This window comes from Malurus melanocephalus, unplaced genomic scaffold (genome assembly GCF_030028575.1).
Source record: "Malurus melanocephalus ecotype Western Australia unplaced genomic scaffold, MMel_1.1 scaffold_27, whole genome shotgun sequence".
NCBI lineage: Eukaryota > Metazoa > Chordata > Aves > Passeriformes > Maluridae > Malurus > Malurus melanocephalus.
In genome coordinates, this window is record NW_026623259.1 from 495,172 (window position 1) to 510,040 (window position 14,869).

The window sequence follows — 14,869 nt, forward strand, 5'->3', positions numbered from 1 at the left end:
CTGAAATAATTACTTCTATAGAATTCCTGGCTGAAGCACGAGAATATTGGTATGAAAATGTTTTTTTAGGAATCATGTCTATTCTCTTTCTGCATTATTTTAGAATAAACTTTACTTATATGAGCCCACTGGTACTGGGTATAAACATTTTTCCCCAGATACAATTAATGCAATTCAAATCTTTATAGGAAACAGTGCCATTTTCCTAGTCCCATTTATCTCCTTCAATCTATGTGAGGGGGAGAAAGTATGAGAGTCACTAGAAATGCACTTTTTGCTGTCCAAAAAATTTAGGTTTAAGACATTTWAAAAAGTGTGTTTGGTGTAAATGCAGTGCTATATTCTCGCCTGACACTCTTTTTTCAATAACATTCTCTAAACTCCAGCAATTTTCTAATGCCTTAAAGCCAGAATGAATCAGGTTTATTCTTTGTTCTTTTTCTGCTATAACTGATCTTTTCACAATGGTTAGTTCCCCTCTCTTCTTTGTTTCAAATCAAAATTAGAGAAAATCTTAGAATATAAGAATGATTTTAATGTTTTTACTTATATGGACTTTACACTTCTTTGGGTAGGGACAGGGTCACACTGTGGGGTTGCTAAATCTTTCAGCCCAAAGTGAGTAAATACTTAGTTGGGATCTCTACACATTATCATAGTCTACATGTTATGCATTAAATGTTTGGTTTGCAAGTAATTCTGGAGGATGATTCTTTTTCCTTTTTGAGAAGTGAGCTTCATAGAATAGGCTAAGGAGAAAGTAGACATGCTTAAAAGGAAAAAGAAAAAACATTTTGAGAAAGTTTCATTTTAGACATAGTTACTATAATAAACTTCACTGTTTGCATCAACTGATGCTTAAATAGGATTTCTTAGAGACACTGTAGTTTGAGAACATGCTTCGTGCTTACTAAGACAGTGACTGTTTGAGACTACCAAAAGTAATAGTGGRAGAAGTCTTTGTCAGAAGAATGTCCACAGTTGGAAATTCAAGCCCTAGCTGCTCTAGAAATCAGAGCTTCTCTTAGAGACTTTAAAGTCTCCAAGCACCCTGATTTRTAAAAGATAAAATATTTCCCCACTGGACTATGAAGAGTATGCAGATTGTTTTCTGGAGACAACACTTGAAAAAATCCTCTACTTTTCTCAAAATCACCCCATTTCTAATGGAATGGATGGCAGGAGTGGGAGTGTGTCTCCAGGTTGCCTGGGAGCAGAGCTTACAGTTCATGTGCTGTAGTGGGTTAAGGTTCTCTGTGACTATTTCCTTGATGAATTACAAAGAAAATTGTCTGTCTCTCTGGGTGTGTGGGTGAGGAAAAGAAAGACTTTAAAGTTGCCTATTCTTGTGTGCTTTTGTTTGCCTGTCCATTGCAAAGCACCAAGTAATCACCAGATGAAATTGGCAGCCAGTTTCCAGCCAGTCCCTGGAGACTGGGAAACCARCCTGATCTGAGGTCAGTGTCAAGCTCGAGTTCTCTGATTCTGACATGTGTGACAGAGGTTTCTGTATGTTAGTACAAACCTACAGATATATCTAGCAAACATCTGAGATGCTGAGAATACCATATTAACCATAGACTTTCCCTCTATTAATAGAATTCTTTTCATTCAATTACCCATCATTTTTCCTTGCATTAAATACAGGTTAAATAATACTTCTGACTGTTTTGAGGAATTAGAATCACTTTTCCATATCCTCAATGATCAGGCATACCCCCTACTGTATGGGATTGGAATTATATGAAGGCATTAGCTCTCAATTATCATTTGCTAGCTCTTTCCAAATATCTCGGTGCTTTCTATTTAGCTCTGTTTAAAAAAAATAATCTTTTGCATAATAAAGTGAGAAATAATATAAAACAACAACAAAGTAATCATTCAAAGCTCTTGAGAAATTTACAAACCATCATCATCATGGATGTAATTTGTTCTAGAGGCTAAATATTTATAACATCAGAGTAGTTTGAAGCCAGAACAAGCAGTGTAGATACTCAAAGATAAAGCTTGGAAAACCAGGAGCAGTGATCATCCAAATGCTTTCACAGAGCTAAGATTTCTAGAATGACATACACATAGTCTGAAAATCATCAGTMGTATGTCTTTGTACAAAATCCTAGGCCTTAGTTGTTTGCAAGTCCTTCACAAATGCTGTTATTTATTAGCTACATTTGGTCCAGTTCTACCTGTAGATTAACTTGAGAGCCCATTTGGGCATAGAACAATACACTGTATTGAAGGATCTTGCAAGTAAAATAAATGTAGGGAAAAGACATGATGTGAACACCAAAAAGGCAATACTACAATGTCATTTAGTTCCCTTTAAGCACTCWCAAATTGATTGCATAGCAGATTAACAAGTAAATGGAAACAAACAAGTTTTGTACTGGATAGAAAAGGGCAGGGGAGAAAAAGAAGTGTGGCTGTGGAGACAKGGATGTACGAGTTTGTGAGGGAAAGAGAAGGGTTAAGCAGGAGAAGAGAAGAATGGAGTAGATTTCTGGATGCACAGAGCTCTCCTCATCATGGTTCAGTGGGTCCAGCAGTGCATGTGCAGTGAGTCCTCTGCACTCACACATGCATCAAGCCACCAGGCTGGATATGCCAATGAACCTGCCCTTTGCTGCCCTCGTTCCTCTCCTCTTACCCCTCGTGCCTGGCATTCAGGGAGGWGGCATTCAGCCAGATGTGGATTGGCAGGGCTGGGTCTCAGAGGGTTGCTGGGACTTGTCCAGGCAGCAGTCCCACCTTTGCAGAATATGCCTAGCACAATCAGCTTGGCTTGCTCTCCATCATCATGGCATGCTGCAAGAGGAGGGTAGTACCAGCAGAGCTTGAATGCTCGCTGGCAGATTTGTCAGTGCAGGCAGGTAYTGGGGGGTGAGTGCACCAAGTCTGCTTTGGCAGCTGCTGTAGATGCACCAACCACCTGGACTACTTGTACACAATGGGAAATGCACTTTCCTCATGGTAAAGCAAAGCAGGATGCACAGCCAAATCCTATTAAGACTGACTGGTTACTGGSGCTATCATAGATTTTTCTCAATTCTTGCAATTAAATGGTCAGTTTTTATAGGTGGCTTCATGGGACACAGGTACAAGTTATCAGTGTTATCATGATATGATACAATTTTCTTCAAAAAGACAGTTAAAATTTGGTACAATTATTTGAAGCAGGCTCTGTGTGTTAGCTTAGTGTAGGATTTTGCCTCGTGTAACAGAAGCCCCTCTCCAGACCTAAGGATTTCGCACAAATAAGAAATGCTATAAATAAAAATTAATTGTGGAGTTGGATGTGAGAAAGATCAGAAATAATAAATTCATGTTGATTAACACATAACCATATGGAAAATTCAAGCTTGTATAGCCTATGTGCATTTGTGCGAGCCTGGCAATCTGATAATGCCCATGTCAAGTGCTATTTTGTAAACGATGGAATAGTATACTGGCAATCAGATTTAAATTCAAACTTGGCCCTAAATTCATACCTGCAAAATACATTTATGATGAACCTGGGAAAATATTGTATTAATGAATGCAGTTTATACACTACTGGAATAAATGACATCCCACAGATGGAGACATCATGGTGGGATCAGCTTGAGATRCATATATTTTTCTAATACATTAACCCAAGGAACTAACTATGGTGCAGCTTCTCATACTGAGGTATTTTTGACATAATTCTCCTTAGGTCTGTTTGTAAAGACAGAATAAATTGTCCTTGACATACATAAATATATTTTTTCTATCAGTCCATGCCTCTTCTGTCTCCATGGGATACCCCACAGAAATAGTGCATGGGGGAAGCCATGCTTAGTATTATGCAACAGCGAGTGCCCAAGAGCTCTGAAATGGGAAGCTCCCTTCTCCAACAAATTACTGCAGGGAGAAATAGACCGTGCTTGCTTTCAGCCTACAAATGTTTGCCTCTGTGAAGTGTAATGTGGTTTGGGAAAGCAATGCTGATGGCATTTTCRGGTAAATCTGGATTTCTTGTATTGCAGAGTAGTAAAGAAAGATGAAGAGCTAAACCATCCAGATTATTATAGCTAATAACATATTCCCTGGACTATATTTATTTACATATGTTTATGCATGCAATCTTTGTATATATGCAATCGTGCATATATATATTATATAGCTGGTTACCTACCCCAGCATCTAATGATGCTATCTGTAGTCCAGTTTTCTTCTTTTCCCACAATCATTTGCATAAAGACCTCATTTGAGGCAGAGATTGTGTCTGTCTTGATGCTGGTCCTTTGCAAATGTAAATCCATTAGAAAAATTTGTTGATATTAATCTGTCACACAGGTCCTTCTTGCAAAATTACCTGTCACAGTCTCCTTTGCAATTCTGCTTAACAGGAACTTAAATGTTTAGGCTGATGGTGCTTAAGATCCCTTCCTGTCATCCTGACAAATATTCTGCAATGTTCCTTAGGATTTCTCTGCCTGTTTGGATTAGTCTGCTGTCTCTAGTCTTCTACTACATTATTTTKTTGTTGTTGTTGTTGTTGTTGTTGTTTTGCTTTGGGGATTTGTACAGCTTTTCAGATGAAGAATGTTGGTCCTTATGCATTAAGATAATGCAAATAATAATAATAATAATAATAATAATAATAATAATAATAATAATAATAATAATAATTAAAAGTGAATTCATTAATAATGCATGTAAACAGGATGAGAAATGAACAGTAAAGCCTGAAGGAGTTAAATAAAATTAAGACAGACAAAAAAGAAACTCAGGAAGAATAACCTGCTGCCTTTTTTTCAAGCATAAAGATTTTAATCTGTTTTTTTATTTGAAGAATAACAGGATTTTTGCAAGGTCCTTGTTGGCTTAGACACACCAAGATACCAGAATTTGAACTTTTTTTTCTTCTTTTTAAATAACAAGCAGGAGATTTCTAAGCAGCTGCCTGCAGTGACAGTTTCATTTATTCAGCATTTGGCACCTGAAGAAACCTGCAAAATATAAGCTGCATCAGATGCAGAGGATAGGCATTCTTTGCTCACAAAACTCTTGTGCTGAAATGCCACACGTAAAGCTGAGCTGGTCTGGCCCATGTGATCCAGCTTGCAATGCTGTATTGCAGCTAAAAAGGCTGAAACACAACCCTGCCGTTGTGTCCTCCCTCTCCCTGTTATCCCAGCCCGTGCAGAAGCAGAGCAGAAGGGACAGCACGYGGCTCAGCATCTCTCAATTTCAAAGCCACTAAAAATAAATCCATTGATAAACAGGCAGGCAGGAGCTGGTGCTGCAGCGAGCATGGGTGCGGCAGAGCCTGTGGAAAGCGCAGAAGTGTGAGTCAGGGGAGTGCTTCTCATGAAGGGTRCACGTCCCCAAAGGAAAATTACTGTCGTAACGTGGAGATTGGCACTGCATATTTGCAGTATGTAATCAGTTTAGATTACGTGGAATGTGGGACCCAAACTCGGCTCCACTTAACCCCAAACACTGCATGCATGATGCATCTGCAAGCTCTGTTTCCATGGAAATGGACGTTAGCATTAGCTTCCTTTGTAAAGGGAATCTGTTAGACCCAGTTCAGTAAAACAGGTATTTCATCTCATTTCATTTCGGGAGAAGATAACGATGAGTTTGAAATCTGCACGTGACATTTTAAGAGCATGATTTGATTGCTCCTTCTGGGCTTTGTAAGATTGGGAACTACTAGGCGGCATTATATAGGTGGAGCAATACCCATTTAAGGCTGACTCAGATGCATAACTGCCAAAACCTTATCAATCTCACACCGAAAGGAGAACAAAATAAATGCTTGCCCTCGAATTAGACTTTATTAACTGATATGATTGTCCTTTCCACAAAGTAAAATTATTCTGATTTCAGTAAGCAAAGAAGGTGTTYCAATTGCCCTACTGTTTTTTGTGAGGATTGGATGCATTTGCTGCAAATAAACCCTCTTCTTTACCACGACATTAAATTRCTAAATAGTCTAAGTCAAGTGAAAAGGAGGCCTTTTCTGTAATATTAAATAATAAGATTAACTCTATCTCAAACATACAGGAATTGCAGTATTTATATGGATTTCATCTCAATAAACTTTACCAGAAACACTGCCTGATCAATTTCTCTCCAACTTGTTAAAGAAATGGCAAATCTCCAAGGAATATTTTGGAAAGGAAAAGTTTTTAAATAAACCATAAGAGGTCTCAAAGCTTTTTTCAAAACATGGGAGATCACTGAAGTTTGACAGAATTAGTACAGTGTTCACTCAGTTTAAATGTGGTAATCTTATTCAAAGTGGTCAGTAAAAGGAATAGTGCAGAAAAAAGGGAACAATTTTCACATTCTCTCTTCATACCTGTAAGGAATATCTCTGTGGGGGTACATTGTCCTGGTTCATGGATCATTAAAAACTGATCACAAATAGAAACTCAGTTGCAGAATCATTATTTTTCTTTTTTTCTGTGACAGAAACCTAATAAGCCTTCACATTCCAGGTTGGATTTATGAGACATGATTTACAGTTAGTAAGATCAAAGATAATTTGGCCCCTCAGACAGAAACAAACTTTTATCTAGTTTTAATTTTATCTTTGGTTCTTTTGAGATAAGATCTTGATATAAAATAACAGAAGGTTGTACATGGCTTACTATGCTGACATATGTCAGACCYTTTTCATAGAAAATAAAGTGAGCACAAGCAAGGGTACCTTTCTGAAGTGCAGGAGTGTTCTGATAAATTCAGGAACATCCTCCCCTCCCAACTAATCCTGCAGGGCAGTGTTCCCATCATCCCACCGCTATTATCAGCATCTTACAACCATGCCACCCTAGTGGGGGTTGCAACAGATATTGACAGAGTTAATGTCTTTTTGTTTTTAAAGGTGAGGAAATTTTCCCACTAAGTCCAAATTTTCTGGCACYTTCTGCGTAACGCTTATAACGGTAAAGTTTTCAGGTAAACCTACAGAGTCTTTATTCCAAGACATTATTTCTTCCCTTGCAAACCTCAAAGTATGTAAGAAAACTAAAATTCTTAAAAATTTATCCTTCTGTCATTTTAAAGCAAATGCATAGAGAAAACCCAACTATTTGAAAATTCTGCATAAGAAACAAAATTCTTTCAAACACAAAGGAGGTTATGTGTGCCTTAGTCTAGCACAGCTAATTCTATAGGGGCATAACCTGATCTCCTACCCTGCAACAATATACTGTTTATAACATGCACTTTTAAATCAGTTCCTGATCAAATTCATCCACAGTTCATTAAAAAATTATTGTACAAGAGTAGCTAATAAAAGAACTAATTGGGACACAGGCCAACATCTCCCAGCTTTGTGATAGAGTTCTGACATTTTAGGACTTTTAATTAAGCATATGTGCTGGTGATAAAGTATGCAATAAATTGTGCAGTAAAGATGTGGAATCAATTTCAGAATTCTTTCCTTTGAAAGGAGACAAATTTATATTTTGGTTTTGAAACAGATGGACAAAACCCTCTTAAAGTTCTGTTCTTGAACAAATGCATGAAATTTTGGAAGCTTCTCTTCTTGGTTTCATAATCCTGTAAAGTCTTCTTCCTGTTTCTCACGTTTTCTAAATTTCATTGCCTGTAACAGAGGCATAAAGCTGGATTTTGTGGTTAGTTTTATATCAGAACTCTGAGCAGACATCTGAAAATGAGAATGAATTCTGCAAGTAAATGAAATCTCTGGTTTGTTTCCAAGATCACATTTTTATTTCTCCCCTCTTTAGCATCCCACTGTCTTAGGGATACACTTTATTCTTTTTGCAACACTTTCCAAAATCTTGATTTCCATCATGATTTAGGTCAATAGAAGTTCTGCAATGGACCTCTTCACACACTCAGAGTGGCCCAGAGATATGTGCAGACAATGGGACAGATCATGTAGAGAACAGAGTAGAGGAGGAGCCTAAAATCACTAAGAACATCATAATATGAGTGTGGATCTTGCTCATGCCCTTCCTATCCATACACAAATCCTTATAGTTTGACCTGCTAGTAGTCCTTCCAACTGACACAGCTGAAGGTTGGGCTAAAATTTGGCTGGGAATTCACTTGTATCAACCTTTCATAGCAAAGACAGATGTGCACAATGCCACACATAAAGTRGCCAGCAGCTCAAGATTATTCACTCCACAAATCAGAAGAAGAAACAGGACTTTCTGTAGTTCATCAGGAAGGAAGCACCAAACAGCTGAGAGCAAAGAGTGTAGAATATACTGCAAGGGCTCCTGCCTGCGTCGTATGTCCACAGCGTGACTCTGCAAATGCAGATGGGACCCAAAGAGTATATTGCCCACTCTAATTTTCAGTACAGTTACAGTTGCAAGGACATTGTCATCTAATAAATATTTCCATTTCCATCCTCTTATTTTTACTGTGAAACTATCACAGATGTTTCCTTTTCTTTGATCTTCTCAGCTTAGCAGGAGGTGGCTGGGTAGATAGCAAGTAAGCACTTCCATTTCACCCCTGTCAAACTGGATCTCTGGCTGCATGCTTGCCTCCATAGTGTCCATTTGTCATTTAGAATACATTGGAGGAACAATATGGAAAGTTAGTTCTATGTCTGGTTTGTTTGTTTGTTTGTTTGTTTTAATATTTCTAAGAAATCTTATTTCATGTCCAGAATTGTCTGCAGGACACTTTTTATAGGTGTATAAGTAAAAAAAAAAGGAAGTTCAGTGACATTTAAGGCAGAGCTTTTTATTCAGACGTCRAAGTTTTGACCCCTTTTTCAGTGTTTGTGTTCTGAATAAGGATAACTGACTGTAATTATTACATCACAACTTGTAATGAAACAACAAAGAAGAAATAAAAATAATGAATTTGAGTACATTTATCTGTCAACTCTTACGTGTCTGTTACCATGCTAAAAATCCTAGACAGCAACCGSAAAATTTAGGTTAAGGAAGATGATAAAGCGATTAGTATCCGATCAGGCATCTATAAACAAGTAATGTGAAAAAAAGCTTTTTGCACATAAAGCCTAATTACTTTGGGAGAAAATCCTTCTTTGCACACAGAAGGACAGATCATGTGCTAGCTCTAATTTATTCTGATCCTTATATATTGTGCAGTAGGGATATGCCTTATCCCTTGACCATCTCAATGTGACATGCAATTTTTCACAGTACTTCCTAGTGATTTTCAGAGTCCAGGAAYCATTCAGCATGGAGAATAATGGCAAGCAGGACATGGTAAGTTGTGTCTGCACATGGCAATGCAGTTATATTATCTTCCAGCAATATGAAAAGAGATTGCATATTAGCATGACTAAAACTTGCTCTTGTAGCAACTGTAAAATGGCAAATAATTTTTACCTTCTCTTTTGCAGTCTAGCTGTGTCTTCTTTCTAAAATAATTTTAATCTTTTCTCTCTCTGTATTATTTATTCTGTATAGACACCTTAACTCACAAAGGAGATGAAACCATGTAACTTCCTCTACAACAACTACCAGACTTATGCTATTAAATACAAAATGTTTCTTCATTATAGCTTTATGTTTATGATCTCTCTGGAGACTTTGCAAAATCTTTGGGTGATAATAATCATACAGTAAGCATGGTTATTTTAGGTATATGTTCATATTTTAAGAATAGCAGATTTTTTTTAACGTAGCAGTTACTATAGTGACAGTGACAGTTTCAGAGAGGAAAGATGGTATTGTGATGAAGATATTGTACTAAGATTCAGCTCAAATTGTCAGGAACTCTGCAGAGAGGGTCACTTGCATCTTTTTATTTTCTAGTATTTTTTATTGTGGCAGTGCTTTGGTGAACAAGTTGCTGACCTGAATTGCAGGAGTAAATCTGGCTGAGAGTTCTTTAATTCTGCAGAATTCTTCTATATTTAAAAARTAGTTTTATTCTGTATGAAAACAACCCCAAATCTCTTGAAAGCTATATTGTGTAAACAAAATCAACCCTTCCTGCAAAATCTAATGCTGAAGACCTATGCTTTGTGCAGAAGGGGACTTGATCTCACACTGCCAACCTGTCCCCAAAAGTCTAATACTGCTGTGGTTGTGAGRAAATGGTGTGGTTTATCCTGTTTTGGAATTTCATTCTGCATTTGGAAAAAAAAATCTACTCAAACTTTGTCTGACAATAAATTTGTCATGATTATTTGCTGAATTCATTAGAAATTCACCAAAGAATCATGCAAACACTGGTTTGTTTCCCTAAAAAGCATCTTTACCTTGTGCAGCTATGCTGGTTGGTTTACAGATATCTAAATAAAATCARGAATTGATCTGTATTGATTTTCTGAATATGTGTGTAATTCTAAAATTTACAAGGCTGAGATCTAATTCAGGCTTGATTGGAGTGTGCCTGTTTACATTTCAACCTTTCATCCCTGACTAGCAAGTTACAGAAAGCCTGTTCTCATAGCTGCAACCAGGTATTTTCCTCACGCTTGCCCAAGATGCACAGATGAAGCTCTGTAGCCCAAACTTCTTCAACAAACAGCTTGAAAGGAGGCTGCCATCTCACAATGAACTGTCAGTGCCCATGATAATTATTGAAGTAGCCATGGTATAYCAGTGGTGGCCCAGGTGGTCCATTCTTGCCTCTAAAAAGCCTTTGACAGCTTAAATTTACTGTACATATGGAATCATTCGTGTCTTCTGGCAGCTGAAATGATCATGGCTAAAATCCCAGTGACAGCTGAGACAAGGTTCAGGCTTCTTTTCTCGACTCCATTTCAGTAGCCGATTGCCAACTTCGAGCTGGTAATTAACTATGTGAAATTTGCTGTCTGGCCTGCAAGTGTAAGTCAGTGGACACAGCCTAGCAGAAAAGTGTAGGATGCTGTCACCAGCCTCAGCTAGGCAGCACCAGAATTCACTGATTTTTAGTTGCATCCTAGAAAAGATCAGCATCTAACTGAGTGAGTTAACTGGCAGAGAAGATTCAACACCAGAATTTTTCCCAGCTATAGCTGAGAAACCCRTTCCTTATCTCTTCACCTCTTAGCTACTTGTGAATACTCCAGGGAAAAGTCTACCAGCTCAGCTTACACCACCAGTGCTCACTGAACTGTGAAACACTGTCCTGGAGGGACTGGAAGTGTCAACATAATTGATTACTGCATCTCAAGAAGCAATCCCAGAGAAGCTTTCTAGGTTATCTCTGTGCTGAGGCCTTTAGGACAAAGCTTTTCCCCTTGCACCCTCCCAGCAAGAACAGTATGTTCCAGGATATCATGATGCCACGTGGTAAACTTCTGGCAATACCACTATATCCAGAAACTCCAGGATCTCCTGTGAAAAGGGTGTTTCTCTTCAGTCATATGAAAAACTTATTTTCCCATTTTTCCTTTTTTCCACCTTGTGGCTTTGGTAATGTTGCCTCTAACAGGACAATGGTGATAGACTCTCTTCCAATGCAGGATGAAGAAACCAGATTTCCTTATTGACGCAGTGCTGTTGGAGTGGTATGATTGCAATATTGTTATGTCTTATTTGGAGGTGATTTGGCTCATGTGAGYAGCATTGGCATTATTGCCATTTGGCATGGAGCTGAAAGGCCTAAAAAGCTGATTATAYTGAAGTGCTTGAAGGAGGGATTCAGGACACAGCCCTGAGAGCATTATAATCCTGCTCAAGCACAATGTGACTTAAAAGGCCACTGTTCCATTTCAGTTGTTTCCTTCCTGTGCCTGGAAATCTCTATCCTTCAGCCCAAAGCGTACTTCTTATTTTGAAAAAAGTAATATGAAGTCTGAAAGAAACATTGTGGCTTACTCCACAAATTACCCTTTCAAAGGGCTGTAAAGTCAGAGTAAATCTCTGTTGGTTCTGCTGGCAGACGGTAAAACAAGTGGTATTTAGGTCTTGAAAATATAATTCCACCTGAGCTGCTTTGTCAGCCAAATCTGTAATGTTTAGTACGATGGGTTCATTAGGTCACATTACCTTGAATGATTCATAGTGGGATCCTGGATACAAGCTCTGCAATCCATAGACAGAAAAGGATGGGAGTTGAAAATGGTTAGATACTTTATAACAGAGTAACAGAAATAATAATAATAATAATAATAATAATAATAATAATAATAATAATAATAGGGTTATGGCAAATAGCGTTACATCAGACAATTACAATTTGTCAGTGAAACCTTGGTWGTCATGGTTTAAGCCCAGCTGGAAATTAAGCACCACACAGTCACTTGCKCAACCCCYTTCTCTCCCACCCCACCCTGGTGGAATAAGGAGAATCATAGTAAAACCTGTAGGCTGAGATAAGGCTAGTTTAATAATTGAAAATAAAATACAGTAATAATAATAAATTATGGTAACAAAAAAGGGAAAAACAAGTGATGCAAAATACAATTAGTCACCACCCACTGACCAATGCCAGACCCCCCTTCCTAAATATGGCTCCCRCCTTCCCAGTAATGACCCCCAATTTATATACTGAGCATGATATTCTGTTGTAATGTACCTTTGATCAGTTCGGGTCATTTGTCCCAGCTKTGCTTCCTTCCATTTTTTTTGCATACATCCTCCCTGGCAGGGYATGAGACTGATGTGAGCAGAAATGGAATTGGGTCTTAATCAACAGGACAGACACCTAAGCATGGTAAAGTGAGCACTCCTCTTATTTAGGATCTTTTAACTCCTTCACATCTTGGATTCCTGTCTGCACAGTGGCCCAGCTTAAAAATGGAGTTGGAAAACAACCCCAGCACAAATRCTCAGAGCCACCACCCACTGTCAGGAGATAGATAGGAAACTATTTCGGTTGAGGAACCAAATATTTATCCTACCAGGCTGAGTGATTGCTGCCTCTTATCCTGTAATTTATTCCTAKTTTGGCACCTGAGAGATCAGAGAACAGCCTGCTCAGACACAGCTTATGCCTGAGGTTTCCTGTGGGTTAGTCCTTGGCATCTCCCTGCATAACATACAGGATCATTCCATAATGCAGGTTCCTCAGCACCCTACAGAGTTAGAAGAAGGACATAAAGGTGCCATCTGATGGACCTTTCTTTTTGCTTTTTTCATGGTTTCAACATCTGAATTGGAAGGCAGGGGTTGGATTMATCTCACCCAGATTAAACCATCTGGAAGATAGATGTTCGGCCCTGACTAATCATTTCAGCTCTCTCACTGTGCAGTTATCCCCTCCAGGGATCCRTTCTTCTAATTTATTTCAGATACCTGTTTTAGTGTGCTTTGCAGCCACCTGTCTCTCTGCAGTGATTTCCTAAGGAGATTGCATTATTATTTCCAACTGGTTCTCCACTTTTAGATGGGTTAATAGGAGTTGGATATCATTAATTTCTACAGTACTCCATCAGAATCTGGACCATTGTACTTTGGCCAGAGTAAATGGTAAAACTATTAGTTGGACAGTGAACAGAACCTATTCTCTTTCTGAGGATCTTTCAGTTAAAAAATCTGTCAGAATTGATTACATATACACATTGGATAATAAAGAACCTGAACCCTGCCACATGTTTCTATTCAAATTAAATGGAAGTTGAAAAGGAATGGAGAAAGTGGCGGTCCAGGAATGACACATTAGCACACATAGCGCAAGGAACAGACTCTCTGAAAATGGAAAATTATATGGTTGTAGCTTTTGCAATGTTTGAASTTTAAAAAAGGCTATTTTACAATACTCTCCAGACATAACTATGCAGCTATACACATGTAGGACACTGAAAGAATGTAATGATTTACTCAAGGGCAAAGTGATACCCCACTTGCATAAGCTGTTCATCYCTTAGGCAATGTGAGATTATTCTGTCTTTTCCACAGAAGCCTTATATGTGGCAGTTTACCAGATCTAATATACTTGCTATTTGACAAACAATGGGAGCTATAGTACAATAAAGATGCAAAGAAGGCTGCTTACAACAGAGGGATCTTATCATGTTATAATAGTTGTATTTACTGCAGTTATTACTTTGGATAGTATTTAATATTATTAAGAGATAGTTTTCATAGCTTTAAAGCATATGMAAAGGTGCTTTAAAATGATGTTTTTAATATCTGAAGGAGAGAGGATCATATTTGTAGTTTATGTAGGAACTGTTGCTTTCATTATAAAACAATGTTTTTTAATAATCCTAGTGTTTGAGAAGTTTATCTATTAAGCAGCTTGATTATCTTGGAATAGCAGCYAAGGCACAAAAGTACTTCTGGTACCTGAAGGGCAAAAATATAATTGAGGAACAGTTTGCAGTGGTGGCTGCCAGCCACGTCCATGCTGGTTGGTCCTAGACCAGCTGTATCGTGATCTACTTTCCAGTTTCAACACAGCAGCCTCAGGCTGCTCTTGCTTGTACCAGGTTCCCAAATCCCCAGCACTGCTGCYGTATTGCTGAGAGCACACTGAGACACATGGGAGGCATGCAGCGGGGGAAGGTGTCCCCACCAGCAGAGCCCACATTCTGGAACTTTCCACCAAGACCTGTGCAGAGGAGCAAAGTCACCTATTGAATTGGACTGGCTTAGATTTTACAGGTTTTTCATTTTTTCACTCAAGGCTTTTTTTTTTTATGAATTTTTTCCTAACACTGTTGTGCTTTGTTTGTTTTTGTCTGCAGTGAGGTTGGACTAATTAATATTGATCACAGTGTTTTCATACAGCATTCTCTTGTGATGGGGAAGATGAGGTATAAATAGTTTTCAATCATTACTTGGGCATCTTATATATGAGATTTATAAAAATATTGCTGTGACATAATTTGGAAAAAACAATAATAGAAAGGGAAATGTTACTTTCCTCCTCTGAACCCCTCTTTTTTTTTTTTTTTAATCTGACCATTATCAATTAGTTTTGTTTCCCGCATTTCTTGTAACAAGAGGTGAAATGATGGCTCTGTCTTCTAAGAGAATGGGCACAGCAAAAT